Below are 18,851 nucleotides of genomic sequence, written 5' to 3'. Positions count from 1 at the left end.
AATAGGCCTTCACAAAATCGGTTATAGTCACCTTCCTCCTAGCTTTGAAAATTCTGTAATGCACGAGGTCTGTCCAGAACGTATCCAGCCATGTGCTATAAAAAAATAGAGACATTTATTGAAGAAGATACAAGGTAGAAGAAACATTGTACGTAGGACAATGATGACTCAGTGTCCTTCAAATTAGGCACCTTGAGACCTTACATAGTTTTCCCAATCACCATCAGCAACCTCAGTGCATTTTCCTGAATCTCACTGATGGTCTGAAATCTCTTCCTTTCCAGAGGTGATTTTAATTTTGGGAAAAGCCAGAAGTTGCAGGGAGCCAAATCTGGGCTGTAGGTGACTGGGTCACCTGGGTGATTTGATGTTTCACCAAAAGACTCTGCACAAGATGTGATGCATGAGCAGGTGCACTGTCATAATGAAGCTGCCAATCACCAGTTGCCCACAGCTGTGGCCTCCTGAATCATCCAAATAGTTTCAGAGGAGGAATGTTGAAGTTTAATGCAAAACTTAATACAAATTCACTGCTCTACTTGCTCAGTTATTTTGAATGCAACGGCCACACAGTACACATGCTCACTCAACAGCATCTACCGTCCCCGCTGACTAGTACAGTGAAGTCATCATTGTTCACACATGCGCATTCCAGTCCACTCTCCTTGGCTGCCAGGTTACATCAATGTCGTGCAAACCGTTCTCGTTACATTAACAATGGCTGCGCTTTTTCCAGACAGAAAAAGATGGCTTTCTCTGATGTCTTTAATCACATTGTCTGATGAGTGATAGGCAGTCTTCTGCAGACGCAATGTGTTTTTGTTTCAATGTTTCAATATGGCGTAAACTTATTTAAAATTTTTTTGATGATTTTTTACAATGACACGTCTAAATTTAATCTAAATGAGATGCACCTGTGGTACTACCACTGGTACTAACTCAGCTAAGGGGAACACCTTCCTTCTGTACCCGGCAACGCTGGAAAAGTTTCCCTGGCTGGCACCTGGACAGTCTCTTTGGAGAGGTTTTAAAACATGTTCCACCCTGGCTGGTGTAGCTCAGTGGATTGAGCATGGGCTGTGAACCAAAGCATTGCAGGTTCGATTCCCGGTCAGGGCACATACCTGGGTTGCAGGCCACAGCCCCCAGCAACCACACATTGATGTTTCTCTCTCTCTCTCTCTCTCTCTCTCTCTCTCTCTCTCTCTCTCTCCCTCCCTTCCCTCTCTAAAAATAAATAAATAAAATCTAAAAAAAAAGTCCCAATTTCAGAAATCTCAAAATGTGGAAAATGTACATCTTCCCATAGTATTCTTTTTCAGGGGATTCAATATGTGCTAGACTTTTTTAACTAAGGGCTTCACATGGCTTAACTTATTTAATCCTCATAACAGTCTACGAAGCTATAGGTCTTATGCCCGTTTTACAAATGAGGAAACTGGGGTGGTAAGACGAAGGGATTTCCCCAAAGCCACTGAGCTAGAAAAATAATCAAGCCAGGATTTGAGGCCCGCCTGTCTGACTCCAAACCCCACGTATTTAATTGGTGTATCAAAATGCTTCCTAATTAATTGTATAGTAGCAAAAGTCATTAGATAAAATTAATAAACAAGATAAAAGTAAGATTGATTGATTATATGAATTAACCCATCTTGCTAATTATTTAATTAGTGGAGCTATTGCTGTGTTTCCAAGAAATGCGGACAAGGCTATGAAGCAGTCAGCATATTACATATGTCAGTATCGTTTCTGGTACCACGTTGGACAAATCACTGCCCACATAGACTTGATTTTCTCATTTTGACATGCAGGGAACCACCTCAAAGGATAATGATAGTGGATGCAAAACAACCGAAAGTTAGGGTTTTACGAGGCGCTGAGTTCCCTCCCTCTCCTCTTCTAGCCCAGGTGTCCGGAGCCCAGAACTGCTGAGCAGCTGGCTGAGCCGGTACAAGACAAATACCATCCTCACTATGTCTTCCAAAGGACAAGAGACAGAACAAATGAACCCGAAAAATGTCCTGCTGCCTTAGGCCCCTGATCCTCTCAGGTTAGGATTCTGCCTCTGGGAACGGTACCAAGGGGTGGAGTATGCAACAGGAAGGTATCACCCCAAACTGTTCGAGGGCAACCCAAGGCACGGCAGCTTTTCTGGGGAACGTTAACATTGTCCAGGAGCCCGTTTCCTTCATTAGGAAACAGGGTTGCTTCCTCATCCTAACTTGCCAGGATTTGGTAAGGAGACCTTGTTCTAGGGCAACCAATAGCAAACTTCTTGCCTGTTGGTTAAAAGTCAGTTGAAAAGCTCACAATTAATAGTATAATTACAGCCCAAGGAAAATCTGCAGTCTGAATGAGGTAACTTGTTCCAGGCACCGGAGCGATCAGAGGATTCCCTGCTCTGGTGCTGGGAAAACCATGCTGAAAAGCCTCTGAAGGCTGTGGCTGGGGTTTTCCAAATAGATTATTGAATGGGCTGAAGACGAGAAACTCATGTTTACTGTGTAGAAAACTAAATAGAAGGCACAGAAACATTTACAACAGGGGCTTTTAATGTGTTTGCCTTGCTCCCCATTTCCTCCTGCTACTTTCAGGCTCAGGGACTGCTCCAGTTCACCGACTTGACGGCTTCCTCCCCATCGGCCTGATTTTCGTTTCCCTGCTGCTGGTCACGTTCATCGATGTGGGTTTTAGGTTAAAATCGTCCACCTTCTGGTTGATTCTCCTTTCCGCTCACTCATTTTTTTCATCCATTTATACTATAAATGTGTTCTGGTTCACACAGGTACTAGCTTAATAACAAACAGAAAATTTAGTTGTACCCATCCCCAGAATCACAGTTGGAGGGTTCCGAGTTGCTCCTGGGGCGCCTTTAGAACAGATTGGAGATCTGCCCTTCGTTATCATCATCACCGCGATTTAAGGGGGACCTCAACAGTTGGGAGGTTGGGGATTTGGTCACCGGTCAAATCTGGTCTAAATTCTATGCCATTTACCAGGTGCAAGACCAGAAACAAGTTTGCTAAGTTCTCCAAGTTTCCGTTTCCTCCTGTACCACATGGGACAATCACGGCTATCTTCAGGTTCCTTGGAAGGTTTAGACGTTATTGTAAGTAAAGGAATGCAAAAGAGTCCATCAGGGTTACTTCTCCAAGTAACCCCTCTCCTGTTCACACCCCTTACCTATTTACATATTCATCCTATTTACATTCTGTTACCTATTAGTGCTGTCTAGTGAGTTCCGACTGCATGCCAGGCTCGGAGGATACAATGGGAAGTGAAACCCACAGAGAGCACATCCCATGGAGCTCATTGTCTGGTGAAAAGATAAACTCTCCACAAACGAATACAATGTTAGACATTTGGCTTCTGAAACAGGATAGGAAAGAATGCCAGCTCCAGTTCTGGCCAGGAAGGGCTGAGAGGTCATCAGGGCAGAATGGAGACATGCCTTCAATCAAGCTTTAGTTGCTGACCAAGCCGGCTTTTTGCCAAGGTCTGTGCGCATGGGGGTGGGGAGTGAGGATGCTGATGGACAATCCACCCCTCACCCGCCTGCACCAGCCAACCAGACAACTCTCCTGGCTGGGAAGGCCTCCCCGCTCAGACCTGAATGATCGTGGCTGCTGCAGGCCTGCCCCTGCGCTGCTGCCCCTGAGCTGCTGTCTGTTAGGCTCCCCTCGTGTGACCCAGATGAAAGGAAGGCTCCACTGCTTCCCACACTCTGGTCCAGAGGCCCTCGCTCTGCTCCCAAACTGACTCCCTGCAAGGTTATTATCGTATTGTGCCGTGTACAGTGCACTCCCACGTATAATGCACTCCCACGTTTTTGGCTGAAATGTTCAGAAAAAAATCTTTTAACTTTTTAATTCAATTATTTATTAATTTATATTTAGAAACAAAACTGATTGCTGTATTCCAGAGTATTATGTTGCATGTGGAGATCATTGTTTTCTAGAGTTACACTTGTAATGCATAAGCATAAATAAAAGAATTAAAAACATTTTTATAGATACAGAATTGGTACTACCCATGTATAATGTGTATCCTTATTTTTCCCTCAGAAATTTGGGCAAAGAAGTGAGCATTATACACGGCAAAATACGGTAATTTCTCAGCTGATTAATTATGCTTTTCTGCCCTGGCTCTCAAGGATGCCACCTCGGAAGCCAGCTTCCTTCACCAGCTTGAGTCACTGACATCTCCCCCTTCCAGTCCCACTTCCATTGCTTATAAGCCGCCCTTCCTTCATTTACTACTGGTGACAAAACCCTTTTTTATTTCCTTTGTGATGCATTTTCCAATGTGGAAGTAAAACAAATATATGGGTATATGATGCCTGTTTAGAGTGTCTAGGCCACAGTTCACATATGTTATTTCATTTAACTGATACAACACCACCGAGATGTAGGTATTATGACTTCTCATTATTTGGACAATTGAAGAAATCAAATATTAGATTAATATGTAGGGGGAGTCTTCAGCTCCACATGCTCTGCCCATTGCCCCAATATCAAACAATTACTATAAATATGTTTGCAAACACATTCATAAACGTAAGGGGATATAAAAGCCAGTATTGCAATCATGGACTGATGCCTGCACTGAAGTTGCCTCCTGTTTTCATTGGTTAGGTACCCAGCTCTAAGCACTTGGCCATCTTCCGTAGGGGACAGTTGAATCTAAATTTTGAAAAGCAATATCTCAGCTAATTCATCCCCTTCAGGGGCTGTTTAGCAGTATATTTTCTTAGGCACCAGTAGGCCAGAGGGCTTCCTAAAAGCAGTAGGATATAATTGTTGCCATACTCATCAATTCATCGTGTCTGTATTTGCTTATTTACTGACAAGGTCCCTTTTTCCCCAGTGTCAGCACTATATCTGTAATGTAGCGTTAGAGGAAAAACTGCATTCTCTGCTGACTCATACATCACTGAGAAAATGACTAGCAAAGATCCAATTCTCAATTACAAGCACAAAATAGCCCTGCGTTTTAGCATATATCAAGCCCATCTAGTTCAGCTGTTCCCTGACGGTGAGCTAGTTCGTCAGGACGGGCCAATCATTAAAAGACCTTATGTGTTCCCTCAAGATCATATTATTAGGTTGTATTTTTTCTTTTAGGTCTTCAACGTTTGCCTTCCCATCCTAAAATCAATAGTCCCCCAGTTCTAAAGCAGATTTTCTAAGGCAATTTTCTAAGTTGAAATTAATACTTCGCTATCGAGGTGGGAAAACTTTGCAAACTTGGCCTAGAAAATCCCCCTGATTTCATCACTCAGGTTTCCTGGGGCAACCAGCCTGCTGCTTTATCCTCTTCCGCCTTGGTGAATATTGAACAATATGGCAGATCGTAAATGTCACAATAGGAAGGCCTGTCTTAGTCGGCTCAGGTGGCTGTGGCAAAATACCGTGGACTGGGTGGTTGAAACAACAGATATTGGGGTGCCCATGGTCAGGTGCTCGCATGGCCGGGCTCTGGTAAGAATTCTCTTCTTGGCTTATAGATGGCCACCTCACACAGCAGAGAGAGTTTGGGCAAGCTCTTTGGTCTCTTCCTATAAGAAGGCATCAATTTTAACATGAGGGTTATGTGCCCTCACAACGTCCTCTAAAGCTAATCACCTCCTAAAGGCCCCACCTCTGCTACCATCACACGGGGGGGGGGGGGGGAGGTGTTAGGACTTCAACATACAACTTGGGGCGGAGGGGCATAAACACTCAGTTTATAACAATGCCCTCGTCCTCTGTGATGTAATCCTTCTAAAAACCTTTAAACTGCTGCTTACACCACTGGCTTGTGTGTATAACCCTACCCATAACTAAGTATCATTTTGCTGATCATAATAGCAACAAAAAAGCCAGGGTATGTTTGGGGAGGGGACAGTAGAAGAGGGAAATAAGTTAGGATAATAAAAATAGACAATTATAGACAATAAAAAGAATAAAAAAGAATAGACAATTGTGAGTCCCGTGACTGGAAATCTTCTAGGAGCTCTGCTAGTAATTCTGTGACCTTAAATAGTATCATCTCCTCAGGCTGCATCTTGCTTACCTGAAAAATGAGAGAGGCTGGATGATCTCAAAAGAACCACCGGCTTTAATAAATAAGTAAAGGTTCTGTGATTGTGTGAATAATGCATGTGCTGAGACTATCAGGGAAACTCACCATAAACATCATGGAGAAAAACTTGACACAGAGTGAATGCGAACGAAGTGGATCCCTGAAATGGTTATCTTGGTCGCAGCTTATCCCTTTATTTTTAAAGGGAACGGACCTAAGTGAGATCAACAACACTCTTCTGCTTAGGACACATTAACTCTTTAACCTGTAAAATATGAATTTATAATCCATAATACAAATCATGCGTGTCATTAGTTGGGTGGCCACTCTGTACTGTGCCCTTGGGACACGGAGCTCCTGTAACCCTTCGACACCCCCGCCAAGCAGACCTCCTCCTTTCCTCCTCCTTTGTACTCCATCAACACGAGCTTTCTTTTCTTTTTTTTTTTTTTGTTGAGGTTTTATTTATTTATTTTTAGAGAGGGAAGGGAGAGAGGTAGAGAGAGAGAGAGAGAGAGAAACATCAATGTGTGGTTGCTGGGGGTTATGGCCTGCAACCCAGGCATATGCCCTGACTGGTTATCGAACCTGCGACACTTTGGTTCGCAGCCTGCGCTCAATCCACTGAGCTATGCCAGCCAGGGCCTCGTCAACACTAGTTTTCTGATGGTCCGTCAGATACAAGCTCACTCCCACATCCCCTGGCTCCTCCAGGCACCTGGCTTCTCCTCATCATTTGGGTCTCAGCTCAAATGTCAGATATCTTCTGAGAGTTTTTCCCGGGTCTTCCCGACTAGAGTAACTCCTCTGCCCCAGTCACTTTTCACACTGTTGCCCTGCATTCTCTACGCCGTATATCACGATGTGGAATTACTTTACATGTATTTTCTCTCTCCAAATTCCCCACCTTGGTAACCATGTGAGCTCTATGAAGGCAGGTACTTGGCTTGCTCACCTAGACCCCCCAGCACTGAAAATAGTTCCAGCTTAGTTAACATATATCAAATGAATAAATGCCATCCCACTTCACAGATACAGAAATTGAGGCCTAGAGAGGTCCGATGACTTGCCTGAGGCCTCATACTGAAGTGGTAGAGCTAGGATTCAAGTTCAATGTTACCTGGCCCCAAGGTCCTTGATCTTTTCAGTATTTCCCAAATTGGCAGGTGTCTGAATACTCCCGATGAGAATTACTTTTAGTTTTGTGGTTTAGTTTTTATGATCGTCTAAAAGTGAAAATGCTCAGAGTGATACTGACTCTCACCTCACCACTTTATAAGCGAACACTGTCCCACAGTTCCAGGCCCTGCTTGCATTTGCCATTAGATTGACACTGTCAGAGCAAGTACGTGAATGAGGTGTTCCCCCCAGTGAAGACTAAATGACCGTGATGTACTACTATAGGAAATAAGTTTGATAAGCGTTCGAATAGAAAAAAAACTGTAGGAGAATGGTATTATCACTTAGCTTTGGTGACTTGTTTAAGTCGTGTGCAAATAGCATGTTCAAATGAACCTGTATCGTGGCAGGCAGCACTATGCCATGGCGAGCAGAATTGCCTGAAAAGGGCCCTATGAGATCGCAAGCCAGTTGGAACTGCACCACACTGAGTGTGGTGGCCATCTACCCTCCCCAACAGGAAAATCTGAGCCCAAACCTATGTCCACAAGGGCCCCCACGTCCCTGGGGAGCTGTATTTCCCAGACAAGGCTTTTAATACCAGAATCTAAATCCGGATATCCCAAGTGTTTGAGAAAGCCTTTTGTCTCACTTTTAACATGGCCACCATGTTGTAATTATACTCTAAAAGGGCAAAGGAATAGGGAACAAAGAACCTTCGCTCAAACACACACCCACGGCATGTCTAGCCAAGCTTGCCAGCTCCAACCGATGCGCCTCCATGGGCAACCTAAGTCTCCTTTGCTGGCTTGTCTTGTAAATTTCCCCCCACAAAGCCCGCTCCCCATTCATTCTGGCTGGCACCAAGAAATTGTTTTTTAGCTTAATTGCAAGACTGGTGGTGGTCATGAAAGGACCCATCTCCAATAACATGGCAGCCACAAAGAGATTCACCCTGCACAAGTGCTCCATTCCCATGATGAAAGGTGATACAGTTTACAACAGACCAGCATTAGAGAAATATTATAGATTTGAGCTCTGTTGGTTTTATAGGCTGTATATAATTAGTTTGCGAATTTAAGTTGGATCGTGTAATAGTTATGTAAGAGCTACAAGCATGAAGTGTTTATTTCTTCTTTTTCTTTTTTAAGATTTTATTTATTTATTTTTAGACAGAGGGGAAGGGAGAGAGAAAGAGACGAAGAGAAACATCAATGAGTGGTTACCCCTTGCACACCCCCAACTGGGGACCCGGCCTGCAACCCAGGCACGTGCCCCAACTGGGAATCGAACCAGCGACCCTCTGCTTCTCAGTCTGGCACTCAATCCACTGAGCCACACCAGCCAGGGCTCAAGTGTTTATTTCTTTATTCACATTTAATTAATATTTTAACAAAACAGTTTAAATCAACATGGGATTGGAAGACACTGTTATGTTTGTTAAGTTCTAGGCTCTGCTCAAGCCCAGGAAATTCCAAGACTTCCACAAGCCACTGTTGTTTTCCCGTGGGAAGAACTACCTACAGACAGTGCATCCAGGTGAAAATAAGTTTCCGTTGTCCTGCAGTGGCCGTTACCTAAGCAGCGTTCTCAACATTTGGGCCTGAGAAAGCCTGAACAAGGAGGGTGTTACTAACCTTCCAACATCAGAAAATGTACTTTGGGCTGACTTTCCCTCTGCAGTCAGGAGTTGCCTTGAGTCACCCATGCTCACTCACTTCTCCTAGAGATGGATGGCAGAAGCTCTCGAAATAGAACTTTTCTTAGCCCTGAACTACTTAGGCAAATTCTGAACTTATCAAAACCAATGACTCACTTAGAGTATGGGAAGGGAACTCGTATCCTGCATCCTTACTGGAAGGCTGAAAATATTCCCTTGAGTTTCCTTGCAGAATCCAGCAGTCCCAGGCCTGCTCTGTGACATCGATGCTGAATTTATGTAAGAAACTTAGAACACTGAGTCACATCAGACATCAGAACCAAACCGAATATATACAAGTAAAGAATAAAGTCTCTGTACACACTCAGTCTTCTCTCCTTCGTCGGAGTTTGTCTATCCAATCTACAATCCCGGGTCCTCTTGCCACTTCTCCCTCTGCCTGCCTGGAGGGACCTACTGACAAGCAGGTGACCTCATGGAAATTAAGCCATAATGACTGCCTCTCTAGGCAGGTTAAATCGGGTTGTCTTCTCTTTTGTTTTCCCATAAGCCACTTGAACTTTTAAGTTTTCCATCAAGCATGATTCATAAATCCATTTGCTATTGAGGTTCTCGATATAATTTTAATTCTGTGGTTTAATGAATTGGCTTAGAGCAATGTTCTGAAGATATCAAATTTCACAACTGGTCCTCTCTTGGCATGAGGGGTTCTCCCTACTTTCCACCTCCATTCATTCTTTCAGGGAATTAACTTGCGTCAAAGTTTCAGGAGAGAACAATATTTCGATATGTAATCCCACTCTTCTTTGTAACTTGAAAAAATTGCAGTACTTGGTTTTGTATAAAGGAGCAGCCAATTGTAATTTCAATGTAAATTATAAAAATGTATAATATCTGTCAAATGCTTCTTACTATGTTGATTATTTTATTAAATTCCAAATATTCTCCAATATGTTCATGTTTACATGCATTTTAAGTTCGAGATCTGTTTTGCACTCTTTTAGGGAAAAGTTTGCATTATTGGTTTCCTGTTTTGTATAGAATTAGACTGAGTAGACTAGGAGATAGCTCATGAGAACTCTTCAGACACTTGGGGTAAGAGCTAAAAAATAGAACTACACTTCCCAGTGTTTGTTCAAAATCACTCTCCATAAGGTTTTCCAGGGGAAACATTTGAAGAGCTACAGCAGTTTAGTTGTACAGAAATGAAGTTTTATTAAAGAAAAAGAGAGAAAAAGATGTTACCAAAGACATGGAATTTAAAAGGAAATTTGAATTAAAATTTAAATATAATTTAATGTCACAGTTCATGGGATTCTTAAGAAGTTGTAGTCATGAAAATGACTAAAACATGATGATAACATATTTATGTTATAAATATGTTGGTAACATTCAACATATTGAAAATATGTTAACATTCCCATGACCCACCATACCCTAACCCTTCAGTGACCCATTACAAGGTGGCCCCACCCCCAGCTCGCACCCTCCATTTGGAAAGGCCCATAGGAGAAGACTGCATCTTCACACCCTCTTTAAGAGTGTGGACATGTCAAGAAATGCCAACATGTGTTCCTGAGGATTTTCTTTCTGTGTGCACAGTGAGCTTCGTGAAGGGAATTAAGATGGAATGTGTTGCCTGGCTGGCATAGCTCAGTGGATTGAGCTCAGGCTGAGTACCAAAGCATCGCAGGTTCGATTCCCAGTCAGGGCACATGCCTGGGTTGCAGGCCATGACCCCCAGCAACCACACATTGATGTTTCTCTCTCTCTCTCTCTTTCTCCTTCCCTTCCCTCTCTAAAAAATAAATAAAATCTTTAAAAAAAAAAAAAGATGGAATGTGTTACAGTGAGGGAGGGGAAGAAAACAAGGGCTCCAGAACCAGGCAAAACAAAACAAAACTCATCACCAGAGATAGATTTAAATATTTCCCAGAAGGGATATATGTGTGTATGTGTGTGTATGGAGATATATATATATATATAAAGGTATATGAATATATATACCTTAACCCATAAAAATGTACAGACATACACACACAAACTGAGAGTGTGTGTGCTTTCTTTAGGAAGATTCAGCTCATTTCCAGTTTAATCTTTCTGTGCATAAATATTTAAATACGTATTATACATTTTAAAGGTCATCTACAAAACTATCAACATTGATATCAATATATGTATAGAGATATATTAATAGCAGCAACAGAAAGATGTTTTAAAAATACCTGGGAATAAATTTAACTAGGAATGAGCAGAACCTTCCTGAAAAAAAAATGTTATATCTCTACTGAGGTCCATGAAAAAAGACTTAATTGAATCATATAGCCTGTTCTCAGATAAAAATCTTAAAGCTGTAAAGATCTAATTTCACTTAGATTAATCTATAAATTTAGTCCGACCCAACTAAAAATACTGGAAAAGGCTTTTAACCTTGTAAAATTGCATTTTTTTCCTTTTGCATAATTTTATTGGCCAATTCTTTTAGAACCAAATGCAATAATGATGAAATTTTTATCATTGTCCATTTCTTTCACCTGAAATGCTTTTCATCATTAGGAGTTATGCCTACATTGAGTACATGCATGCCATTATTGTTCAGTAACATAAAGTAAACTCGACACTCATATATTCTCGTATTACTAAACTTCTTCAAAGCAATCGGCATAGCTTCTCTTTCCACTTTTGCCCTGGGGCCGCCGCACCCTCCTGCCTCTCCTTCACAAGTGTCCTTTGCTGTCCGTGTCTCTTTCATCTGACATGTCAAAGTTGGAGATGCCTTAGAGCTTCCTTCTATCTAAACTCTTGTCCGTGTAATCTCATATGGTCCATCTACATAGTCCCAAGTTTAAAAAGCCAGTCTGAGCCTGTCTCCCGAACTCCTTCCTCACATGTAACTGCCTTATTAACATTTCCACTTGCATGTCAAATTAGCATCTCAAAACTACCATGTCCAAAACCGTACGAGGCTGTACAGACCAACCTCCCTGCTAAATTCCGGGCATCGGTAGCCACTTAGAGGGATATGTTTGCAGGTGGCTTCTGAGAACTGGCGTACAACCGAAGATAGTTAACCATGGACTAGTGGAGGTTAGTTTGGGGGTTCCCTTGCCTCCCTTTTCTTCTTTCTTCCTTCATTCCCTGCTTCCCAGCCCTTCATATTCCCTGTTCACCCCCAAGTGATCCTTCACCCCACTCCCCCAGTGTAAGCAGAGGTCACTTGGCAGCATTCACCTACTCCTGTCTGTTACACATTAGTACAAGTGAGCCCAAGCTCATAGCAAGCATTTCTAATTTCAGCTTTTATAAATATTAAAGAGAAAAGAGTTTTATTTCCTATTAAAAGCTTTGGGAAGCTTAGGAAAAGCCTCACTAGCCACACTAGGTATTCTTCAGGTAAAATGTGCACGTCCTTTAAGGCTACGTGCAAATCCAAGGGTCGAAACACACCTAGTACGCATCTCTGCACGTGGTGGTGGAAGAGGGAGTGCAGATACATGGAACTGGTGATTGTATGAGTTTCCTGTTAGTGCTGTGACCAAGGATCACAAATTTAGTAGCTTGAAACAACACACACTTATTTTCTTAGAGTTCTGGAGGTCAGAAAGCCAAAATAGGTCTCACTTGGCTAAAATCCAGGGCAGGGCTATGTTCTTTCTGGAGGTTCTAGAACGGGGGTGTCCAATCCACGGCCCATGGACTGCATGCATCCCAGGAGGGCTATGAATGTGGCCTAACACAAAATTGTAAACTCACTTAAAATATTACTTAGTTTTATTACTAAATTTTATATTAAGTTTATTACTTAGATATGTACATTTTCCGTATTAGTGATGACAAACTTGGGACCTGCTCAACTATTAAAAGATTATCAAAAGGGCCACTGCATAATTAGGGTTGCTATGTGAGGACTTTTTTTGCTTATCTGTGGTGGCAGGTACCATGAAAATTATGCACAGACCTTTTTTTTGGCTCATCAGTTTTCATTAGTGTTTGTGTATTTGATGTGTGACCCGAAACGAGTCTTCTCTTTCCAGTGTGGCCCAGAGACACCCAAAGGTGGGACACCCCTGTTCTAGAGGGGAGTCTGTTCCTCGTTTCCTCCTGCTTCCAGGGACTGGCCGAGTTCCATCCCCAAAGCCCGCAATCTCCTGATTCTGCCCTCTGCCCTATCACCACATCTGCTCGGAGGCTGACTCTCCTCCTCCCTGTTTTTAATTATAAGGACCTTTGTGATCACACTTGAGTCAACTGAAAGCATCCAGCATAATCTCTCCATCTCAGGATCTTTAATTTAATCACGTCGGCAAAACCCCTTTGGCCGTGTAAGATAACGTAGTCTCTGGTTCCAAGGATTAGGGTGTAGAGGTCCCGGATGAGTCACCCAGGAGGTGCCTCTGTGGTGTGTGGATTATTTTGAACTAAAGGCAACCCAGACCCTGCAGGCTCAAGAGAAACTCTACCCCTTCCCATTAGCGCTCTAGAGGAATTTTAATTAGGGGCCTCGACCATAATAAGAAATGATAAGGTCACCTTTTTGACCCTACCTATATGGCAGGACAAGCTACTAATTACTGAACATATGCTATCCCTCCACTGACCTTCGGCCACCCCAAGGTGCCTTGCCTCATCCCTAGTTCATAATATTATATATACTTCATGTTCTCTTCCTGCCTGTGAACCTTTCATGTATGTGGGATATCTGACTCTGTCATGGATGTGGGGTTCCCCTGCACATTACAGTCACCTAGGAGGCCTTAAAATCTCCCAACACCCAGCACACACCCAAACCAATTAAGTCAGAATCCCTGAAAGTGGGAAACATCAGGAGTTTTTCATGTTCCTCGGATAATTCCAACAAGCAGCCAAATTTGAAAACCCCTGGTCTAGGTAGTTGGTGATTAGTGAAGGCCCCTTCCTGTGGTGTGTTTTTTTGTTTTTGTTGTTTTTTTTTTTAAGGAATTGTTAGTAATGATGAAGGGGCCTGGAGCTCTTCTGGTTGGCGGCCCCCCACTTCCACATACCTTCCACCCCTGTACTGCTTCCTCCAGTCCCCGGTGAGAGGCATGCCTGCCTGTTCACTCTCTCCCGGGCCTCTGTCTCCTTTGCAGACCTGCATCTCCAAGCCGCCAGGATCCAGTGCACCATCTCACTGAGCTCTCGCCCTACCTCATGCTGGGAGCTGCTGCCTACCCCTCTTCTGCCCCAGCCTAGCCTCCTCCCGAAGTAGGTATCCATGTTTTTGCTTTCTGGAAAGATTATTCCCACTTACTCGGTCCAGTCTCTCTTTTCGGCCTCCAGCATCCAGAGTACACAGAGCAGGGCAGTAGAGGAAACACTCAGGACTCCATGACAGACTCCTGTGGAAGTGGGGATATGGACTGAGACGTAGGAAGGAGACACATACACAAGGAACTGTAAGAACTGAAGTTACTTCCAGAGAGTGAGAGAGAGAAAGAGAGAGAAGGAGAGAGAGAGGGAAACTCCATGTGTAAAAAGTGTCAGTGGTTCTCCTTTTGAATAACTAATGGAAAGAAAAACTGTACCATTTTATTTTGATCCCATAATAAGTAATGCCAAGTAATTTTAATGAATTGCTTCTCATTTGCATACTTGTTACGCAGCATTAAGACTCTTCTATATATCATTTTGTGCTGCATTTATATGTGTATATTAGATTTATAAATTTCATTTGAGAATGATGCTTACTGCTGCTTGCATTATTCATAATACAGGTTATAGGGTGGTAACATATCAGAAATGTTGCTGTATGAGTTTTAGCTGGAAATCCATTGTTTGACCTATAATATATCCAATTAGTGAAAACTGAGTCCTATTCTAGACAGGGTTTCTTCACAGGGCTTTTCACAATATTCTCTCCAATAAGGTGCCTCCCTTTCTCTGTGACCTGGTGGAGATGCAGGAGTGATGAACTGAAATATTTTCAGTATACTGTACATATCTATACATGGTGCATGTAATATCCATTCTTCCAGCAGGGGGCTCTCTCACCATTAGAAGAATAGATGGAAAGAGTTCATTCATTTATTGATTCACCAAAATACCTTTGAGTTCTTACTGATTTCCAATTACTGTTATTTTTCCAGGGATACAGGAGCAAGGACTTTTTTCTCATAGAACTTAGAATGCATCCAATTTTTAGCTACTTCTACTAGAAATAATCAATGTTTCCTAAGTAAAAGCTATTATTACTAGGACATTCATTTGGAGAGAGGGTGATGCTGGTTGCTGAGAAAGTAAGTACTTTGGAAAAGACTTTGGGTACACGGCAAATCTTATTTTGTTCTCCGTGCTATGAGGGATGTATTTCTTCCTACACGTGGAAGGGAAATCGCGTCTCTGATAGCCTCTTCTGAGATCTAACCAATGCTGGATTCTGAATGTAGAAGCTTCCTTTGCCAACAATTTCAAACTTCTAGTCTTAGGATCTATCACGCCAAAAGTGATGCGGAAATTGGACACAACATTCAAGTTGCAGAGACCACAAACATCAGCGAGAACAATGGTAATCAAAGTTTTGTACAAGGACCCATTCAATACATTTTTTTCTTGAATTACATTTTTTTTCTCTTCCAAATATAAAAGGGACATCAGTCCCTCAGGTAGGAAGACACCACTCTTACAGCTTGGATTCTCCACTTGAATGAATTGCTGAGGTGTGAACGAGAAGCTTGGTGCTGCTGTATGGACCTCTAGAACATTAACATCTGAACACACACGAGAGGTGCTGGCAGCTTCTACTGTTTCTCCCTAACATTTCAGGCTGGTGTACCCCAAAGGCCAATGGATGTGCTTTACTGACCTAGTGTCCAACCGTCTCATTTGGCAGATGAGGGGTCTAGAACCCTGAGATGAGGAAGGACTTGTCCATGGTCACGTAGCGAGTTCTCAGGGCATCTTATCTCAGGAATTTTTCTTAACAATTGTGAAATCGTAGCCTCTTAGAGTTCAAATGAATCATAGGAAGTCAACCAGTCCAACCTTCTACCCAAAGTGGAAGCCACCCCGGAAAGGACACCTCCCCCCTCGAACGAGCCGACTGCATCCTGAGAATTCTCACCGTGTAAAAGCAGAACAGCAGGCCTGCGCTGCAGTCATTGAAGAACAATGCTCATAACACCAGCTCTCCAGGTTCACCCCACCCAGCATCCTCAGTTACGGGCTGTGGTCCACGTGCCACAGTTCCCTCTCCCATCTTCAGACCCCATCTGGATCCTAAAATGTGATGGCAAATGTGAAATTCTTTCCAATGGACTGGACAGGCAGTGAGCACAGTGGGATGTCCAAAGACACAAAGCAGGTTTTCCTGTCCCAGAAAATGGATTTTATCTGTGGAGGAGAGGATGAAGTGCACTCCCTCTGAGCACCGAACAGAAAAATGGCCTTTCATGCCATTTCACTCTATAAAAAGCTTTTTCAGCGTAGCCAGTTCCCTCATCTAAAGAATGAATTAATTTTGGAAAGAAAAACTGAGGCATTTCATTCATCCAATAGCAATCCAAATCAGCCAAGAAATTCCAAGCCCCACTCACTCCTCTCCTTGGCACGTCCCAGGGCCTGGGCTCCGCGTGAACTGGGTGGAAGTGGTAGAATGAATGTCTGGAGATTCAATCCTGTCTTGATGACGTATCACATTGTCATGAAGCACATTTTCTCCAGTGTCCAGAGATACAACTCTAAGGGATCTTCAGGTTCAAATAATAGGCGCACCAAGAAACCCATCAAGGAGCCAACCATGCAAATTGCTTCCATTAAGAAATCATTTATGGCTCTGGCTGGCGTAGCTCAGTGGACTGAGCGCGGGCTGCGAACCAGTGTCACAGGTTCAATTCCCAGCCAGGGTACATGCCTGGGCTGCAGGTCATGACCCCCAGTGGCTACACATTGATGTTTCTCTCTCTCTCTCTCTCTCTCTCCCCCCCTTCCCTCTCTGAAAATAGATAAATAAAATCTTTTTAAAAATCATTTATGGATGTATTTATGCAAATCAATGACTTAAGCATACCCATTGCAACAATTTTCAAATAACGTCCAGTTCCTCAAACTAGTTTCAGCTCATTGACTATGCTAAAGATGAATCCCTTGTCCTTAGCCCTGCTGAAATTCCTTATGACCCTTTGCACAGGTCAGAGGTCGCTCAAAGCAGTCCCACATTGAGGCCAGAAAGTCAACATTGGCAAATGCTCTGAACTTGACACCAGCCCCCAGTGATTTACAAGTAGTGTCCTCTGTATCTTTTCAGCCAGAAACCCTATTTTGATGTGTCATGGAAGCATTTCAGAGACTTAGAATGACCGTATTTACCGAGTTAAAAACAAGCTGACTTACGCAAACCATGGCACAGAACAGTTGAATTGGTATCCTCCAAAAATTTAGAAGTCAGATTGCCTGTGCTTGTCACGGTTTGGACATGAGCTATGATCACTTTACTGAGGTCCTGTCATGCATAAGCTGTTTAAATATGCATAAGCTGTTTAAACATCTTACACTCACACAATGGACTTACTTTGGAGGCATTTCAGCCCCCAAATGGGGCATGAAGATAATATCTAATAATAATGCCAAAGGCAATTTGTTGGGTACCTTTACATAAACTATTTAATTCTGCATTCATAAAAAGAAATCTCCTCACAGAGGTGCTTTACTTGATCGCATACTGCAGGTGAGGACACTGAGGTTTGGAAGAGCGAATTCACTTGTCCACGGCCGCTCAGCTAGGAGCCGACAGATGGGACCCCAGGTCTGCCCCAGAGCTTCTGGCGAGTACCACACTTCTCAGCGTATGCTTCCACTAAGGAAGAGAGGAGCTGGGTTTTGGTTTTGAGTCTGCCACCCACGAAGAGCAAAAACTACCTGATTACCTGGGCTGGGGAGGACTCATTTCGTTTTTGGCCACTTTCTTAAACACCAAACCAAATGTCTATCCCTACTTCCTAAACACTTATTTTTGAAAATCTTAAAATTACCTCTAGCCCAATGTTGAGATCCAAATGCATTAGTTTCTCTTCATCTGTAGCTCCCCGCCCTCAATAACTCTTCTATATGAAGGCAGCTTCACGCAGTGAAACCTGTACGGAGGTGGAAATCATAAAGCAGGGTTCTAATTCCAACCTCACCATCTACCGTTATGGGTAGATCATTCCTTGGAATTTATTCTCTGAACCCTAAAATGAAAATAATGATGTTCTCAGCTTCCTAGAGTTCTTACAAGTATTAAGTATGAATAATACATGTGAAACTATTTCTCAAAATCCTATGCAAACATTATAATTATTATTATGCTTTGAGTTTGTTGATATAATTTTCCACTTTATTCATAAGATGGAGCCATCTGGAGTATTTTCCTATTTTTGCCATGATTGTGGTTAAATGATACCAAGTGTCAACAAAGTGAAGAAATTCTCACAGTTTGCCAAACATACAATAAAAATGCTCGGATGCTAATGTTCCCATCGTTTTGTTTTACGTGTTCTAACAAGTACTGAGAATAATGCATTTGGCTAGAAAGACTGCAGAATAACTTCTCTAGCATAAAGCGCTCAACTTGTATAATATATGTGGAGCGAGTAGTAAGCGCTGAAATATCTAATTGCTTTTTAAGAAATATTTGTTTTCAATTTAGGTTTCAGAGAAATGGGGAGAACTACATTATATTATCTCTAATGGCCTTCAGTATAACTTCCAGTAGCCAATAGATTAGGAAAAGGAAGCAGAGTCAAAGAAAAAAGAAAATGAATTTTTTAAAGCATCGGACTTTAAACCCTCATTATTTCATAAACCATAATGAGGACCACACAGTTTATTACTGAAGTAAGATTATCAATCCCATTTTGTAATATTTTTATGCAGTTAGATGTACTCTGTTAGAATAGTTTTACATGTAGATTTTAATCCAGGGTTGTTGTTGTTGTTTCTTTTTTAAAAAATAAAATGCATGTGTTCATTTTGATGCTGACATATCACTGAATTTCTTTCATCTCTATATTTTCTT

The sequence above is a fragment of the Phyllostomus discolor genome, chromosome 10 (assembly GCF_004126475.2).
Source record: "Phyllostomus discolor isolate MPI-MPIP mPhyDis1 chromosome 10, mPhyDis1.pri.v3, whole genome shotgun sequence".
Taxonomy (NCBI): domain Eukaryota; kingdom Metazoa; phylum Chordata; class Mammalia; order Chiroptera; family Phyllostomidae; genus Phyllostomus; species Phyllostomus discolor.
This window is presented reverse-complemented; position numbering follows the sequence as displayed.